Here is a 6,300-nt window from a genome sequence, read left to right as displayed (position 1 = left end):
GTTCTAAAATCTCCTAGATCAAGACACAATGGTAAATCATTCTGAGTCATACACAGCTTAAAGCGACAACGAACAAGGATTCATGTGATTGTCTTTGTTTTATAATTAGTTTATCAATATAAATTTGGCAGTAAAAAACACGCTTTGAAATGGAGTGCATATAAGAGAGAAAAAAAGTGATATAAGTTTCGCATTGTACAGCCAGTACTAGAACATTGGATAAATCACGCAATAAAGGTAGATGATTAACAAGTATTTAAGCAAGAAGATCCAATGGCATACCATGTAGCCTAAGCCTACAATAGATACCCCTGTCCTCGAACAGTATGAATAAGGAAAATCATATCGTAACTGTGCACTGCAATTTAACATTTGCCCAACACATGAGCAAGGGAGTGTCAAAAGTTATTAGAACTTAGACATCTTTAACGGTAGCATATACAAAAATGCAATACAATAATATTTATTATTCTGAACGTAATATTCCATAGGAGACTGATTACATAAACAACAATTAAACAACAATTAAACACAATTAGCATATATAACATCATTGAAAACACATTCATGTCTAATTGTCAAGTCACAAACGTAAATGCACAAAGCCAGATCAGCTACTTTACGAGGCAAGTTTCGATATGGCACTAACATAATTATGGTGTTTTAATGTTATTTAAAGATTAAAAGCTTTTAAGGTGCCCAAAAGCATGACACTCTCTCTCTCTCCCTCTCACACACACGCACGCACACAACCCACATACAGACACAGACAGACAGACAGACAGACAGACAGACAGACACACACACACACACTTAACACACACACTCACACGCGCGCGCACATACACGCTCATTCAAAAGAATAGTGACTCCTGCATTTACCATGATTAGCAGATCCAGCAAGTAAATATACAATTACTGACACTGCAAGGAATTAAGATACAATTAAAACGATATAATGCAAAACGGCGATACACACATTGGTACTAAAAAATGCAAATGAATTGCAGAAAACGCTGCCATGCTCTAAATGCATCGTCTGAAGTTAAAGGTTTTGTGCGAAGCGTGCTGAGCTGGAGACACAAATCATCTTCAGAGCATGGTATGTCGACACGGTTGATGGGTGTCACTGCCTTGGTATTCTAAATTAAGACAGCAGTGTCACGTCGTTGAATACAAGATGGCTGAATACACATGCTTTTTATATTAAATGCATAATTTTATAATGAAGTATTCCTCACAGTGGCGTGCCCCGTGGGCTTGACTCGTTTGAACTGAAAACTTTAACTCAAGGCCAATAAACTTGCCTTGACACAGAAGAAAAAAGGGACTTAACTGAATAGTCATATTACAATATGCAATTTGGCACATTTAATACAATTTGGCTTTATGTATGGATCAAGAGGCTTGAAAACAGAAAAACAAAGTTTGGGCTCTAGCTAAGCCCGACCTGGTCGCAATAACGCAGATTTCAACCTGATTTTCCCAACCATGAAACCAACGGCAGCAGAAGGATCTGTCTGATTGGGGGTCAGTTTTTAGAGTTGCGTGCCCCCAAAAGAATAGTGACTTTTGTAACAAATGTAACGGAAAAACAACACTTGTGTTATTGCGACCAGCTCGTGTTAGTTTTATGGCCAAACTGGGTGGAGAGTGCCCGCTTTAAATTTAATTCTGTATTGTAAATATTTGGCTATGTCTTACATTTCTTTGAAAACTCTTATATGGTGTCGGCCCCTCTATGAAAATGCCCTCTTTAAAAATATACGTATATTATACAAATTTTGTCCACTATCAGACAACAATTGTCACAATCAACATCGAGTGCGAATATTCATCTAAATTCTTTTTCTTAAAGTATGATGAAGTATCATGTTAAAAATATACAGATAACCAAGGGTACATTCTATTTACAATACACGAGTTTTATAAGGTTTTGGAAAGTGTAGAGTTAAGATAAGAACGTTTAACAAAGACACATGACCTCTGGTCGAGCAACGACTGTGAAACTGGTGCATTTTGTACTGTGTGGAGACGGGCGCAGTTGCATAGTGGGCAAGAGATCGGCCTCCTAATCGGAAGGTCGTGAGTTCAAATCCCGGCTGCGGCCTCCTGGTGGGTTAAGGGTGTAGATTTTTCCGATCTCCCAGGTCAACTTTTGTGCAGACCTGCTAGTGCCTTGTCCCCCTTCGTGTGTACACGCAAGCACAAGATCAAGTGCGCACGGAAAAGATCCTGTAATCTATGTCAGAGTTCGGTGGGTTATAGAAACACGAAAATATCCAGCATGCTTTCCCGGAAAGCGGCGTATGGCTGCCTGAAGGGCGGGATAAAAACGTAAATACCCACTCGTGCAAAAACATGAGTGAACGTGGGAGTTTTAGCCCATGAACGAAGAAGAAGAAGAAATACTGTGTGTAATTATCATCTCTTGACAATAAAAGAAAGAAAAAAAGGCAAAATACGTGTCCAAATAATTGGGATTGCACGAGCACTTTCCAAACATTATAAAAAAAGTTATTTTGTTAAATTGATCAGTCAAAGTGAAGTGTAATATCTCAGTGACCCCCCCCCCCCCCAAAAAAAAAAGAAAAAAAAAAGGGGGTTGAAATGAAAACCTGTGCGACTGACGGGTTTTCGAACTCTTTTCAGCTTGCGTAATCACCGAACACAAACACCCGGACATTCCCGGTAAACGCAATCATATCATAATATCAAACAACGTAACACTCAAGCATTAAGTTACAAACAGAAATATATGTTAGGTATATTTTGAAGTATTTTGATAGAGCATGTCGTGTTTGAAGTCCCGTGGAATTTAAATAAGAAACTCTTTACGGTGAATTATTACAGCTACTAAGATTCATTTACAACAGCACATTTAACTGTGCATTCTCCGTGTATTTTAAAGGCAGCATTATCATTTAAAAAAAAAGAAAGAAATAGGGTGGTGATGTGTAAGCAGTCATTAAGGAGTACATATTATGAGGGAACAGCGACAAACGGTGCTTATGACACCAGTAATAAAAAGAGACATTATTATTTCCTGCAATTTTAAATTGAACAATTAAGACACCTCTGATACAATCAATTAGGTGATTAAATATGCACGAAAATACATGTAACACACACACACACACACACACACACACACACACACACACACACACACACACACACACACACACACACACACACACACACACACACACACACACACACTGGTATGTATTAGTTGAACACACAAGCGATATATACACTACATCCCTAAACATATTTTCTTCAAAAGGGAATAACAGAAAAATATATAATATTCCATAAATAATGTTTAAAGGCACATTTATTCCCGTGAAACAAATTTGGGTAGCCATTTCAAATATGGCTAGGCTTTTAAATGGGATAAAACCATTCCTTTGCTGGCATTGTTCTTGTTCATTCTGACTGTGCGGTTGTTGTGTTTCCGTTCGACTCTTGTTTCCGAGGGTGGTTATTACAACACAGAAAGAGTTTTTGTTGAAACATAAACGGTATCAGGTTTTTAGGAGGGTATATAATGACATGATTCGTATATTTATAGCGTGTAAATAAAGAATGTTCACATAAATACTTACAATATCAAAAATATCGTTCTCGTAAAACAAAGTATCTGGCACAATGAAATGGTTTGAGCAAACACAAGTGTATGATGTTCGGATACAAATTGTTTCCCCTTGGATATGCCTATCTCTGAACGTCTTTTTATGAGGTCAGTGTTGCATTTCCACAAGATCGTTTTTCAGACAAAATCATTGGGTACAGCAAATGACGATTTTTCCACTAAAGTAACTAAAGAGAATACTTATAAAATCAAGTTGTGCTGCCCAGACACCGTTTATGCAGACACTGTCCGCTCTGTTTATGCAGTCTGGGTGAAGTAAAAAGTCCAACACATTTTGTTCCCAAAGTCGGCGTGCACAAGGCCTTGGGCGTCCATTCTGATGTATACGCCCCTACACCTTGGCAACTGTGCTTCCTCAAAAGCGATGTATGTACAATAACACTGACCTGCACAGACAATCTGATGTACACAAACAACACAAAGCCAGACTCCCATGCTTACGTATGTCCAAGGATAACAGTAACAGTTAGAACCACTTTCTGTTGTCAGAAGCCTTAAAGGGTAGACTAATTGTTGCATCTGAATTCGGACGTACTCGAAATTTACTTCAAATGCATCATTTTTCATTAAAGCATTGCCAACACTGTTTGACAGGCCTCTACCTTCAAAACAATGCAGTATTTCCCCGTGTTTTTCCTATTGTAAACCTTTATTTGTTCCTGTTAATGTGTGGAAAAGATTGGAGTAAGATAGTCATCTTTTCCGTTCAGTCTCGCACTATCAGTTCGTCTCGCAGTCTGCCTTGATACAGTATTAGTGCAATCTGGGGGGTCGTGATGTCCATGTAGACCACTTGCTGCGCCAGCTTTAACTTCTTGTTCTGTACCAGACATGAGAGTGTATCCACCGTGATCCGATGAGGATGATAACCCTGGTGTATGGCCAGACAAACGTGAAACGGTCTTGTGATCTTTAACAGGTTTGTCAATTTTCTCTAATGGTCTGTCCTCTTTATTATCGGGGCTCACAGCTACTTCTTCAGCAGTACTTAAATGCTTTGCTTCCTGTCCGTCTGCTTCAGCAAAGGAAGAGTTGCTGACATCACCTCTGTCTGTATCGTTAACCTCAAAACAATCGTCATACTCATCGTCTGTATCGTCTTGCTCCGAGTAACGGAAGGCTTGGTCAGTCTGGGCAATTTCTGTGCAGTCGTCGTACACATCGTCGGAATCAGAAGTATCAGAATGGCGACTGGCGGCGCGAGCCTCGTCGGTAATCTCTACAAGGTCGTCGTACAGTTCCTCAGGCTTATCACTCGCAACAGGAAAAGGAACGGTTGCGTAACTATAGACTGAACCAATCGACGAGGTGACTACCGGGGTCTTGCTGGAGGTAGTACGACCCGATGGATTTTTAAGACCATTGCTGTTTTCCTTTAAAAACATTTTAAAATGTTGTGGTGGTGGCATGGGCGGTCTTTGCGATATGGTGCGAGTTGGGAGATTTGATAGTTCTGACGATCCTTCTCGTTTGAAACCATCCGTGTGAGATTGTTCAGCAAATCCACTCTTTTCATGAATCTCATCATTCGCAGCGTAAGTCGGCTCAATTTCATGGATGCAGGCTGCAGCCATGGGAGGCTTGTAAGGTGGAGCATGACTCGTATTCTCAGAGCCATCTTTTTTATTCTGATTTTGAAACATTCTCAACACTGGCGGTGGCATTGGTAAACGTTCTGATATGGCGCCGACTGGAGACTTTAGCTTTGGCTTTGAAGAGGCTGCTTGTCGAGAACCATCTGGTTTTCCTGGAAAGGTTTTAACACCAGCTAAGAGGTACACACTTGATGTATTTCGCAATTCTTCCTGGTAACTGCTGCCACTGTTTAAGTTAGGGTCCTTATGTACGGCGTCTTTGATGTGATCTGTAGGATGACCCCTGCTGGATAAAAAGTGATTTACTTGCTCTTCATCTGTGTCACTTTCCGCGGTAGGGAGGGTTTTTATCCTCAGTCTAGCACGAGGAAGCTGCACTACTTCAACACCTGAAGAGGCGGGCCCCATTGAAAGAGGGCTTTTCGTCGTGGTCACAGATGCTGTTGCAAGGGTATTGTCCAACTGCAGCGAACTGTTTGTTCTTGTGCAAGATGGCTGAAGGTGAACTGTTGCTGGTCCAAGATTGTGGTTGAAGTCGTCTTCCAGATCTTCAGCAATTGGTAGAAAGTCTTGAGGACGTTCGGTAGGCGTTTCGGAAGGACTTGTATGTGTAGACTCAGAAACCGGGACATTCGATCTGAGCATGGAATGTGACACGTTTGCAGCTTCACCAAACCTGCGATTAACCTTGATGCTGGGAAGGGATGGCAGTGGTCTTCCTGGTGGATTTGCCTTCAGGCGCTCCCATTCAAGTGCACTTAGAGATTGTTGACGATTTGCTGGCTGTTCAAGATCCGTATCTACCTGATCAGAGCTGATTTCGTCATAGGACTCAGAGACGAACTCAGATTCCGGTGCAGGAGGTGGTACTGGTCGTTGGGATGGCGGTGACAGTAAGGACTGTCGACTGGGATCTTCATACAACTGACTGCAATCATCATCACACATCATATAACAGGAAGCATTTGTTTCTGGTCGTGAGTAAAACTCAATTACTTGACTCGAGGGACTTCTTGGTTTGTCAGCAAGGTAACCTAGATCATAGAA

Source organism: Littorina saxatilis, linkage group LG1 (assembly GCF_037325665.1).
Source record: "Littorina saxatilis isolate snail1 linkage group LG1, US_GU_Lsax_2.0, whole genome shotgun sequence".
In the NCBI taxonomy this organism is placed as follows: domain Eukaryota; kingdom Metazoa; phylum Mollusca; class Gastropoda; order Littorinimorpha; family Littorinidae; genus Littorina; species Littorina saxatilis.
The sequence above is the reverse complement of the archived record's forward strand: the minus strand, read 5'-3'. Positions refer to the sequence as shown.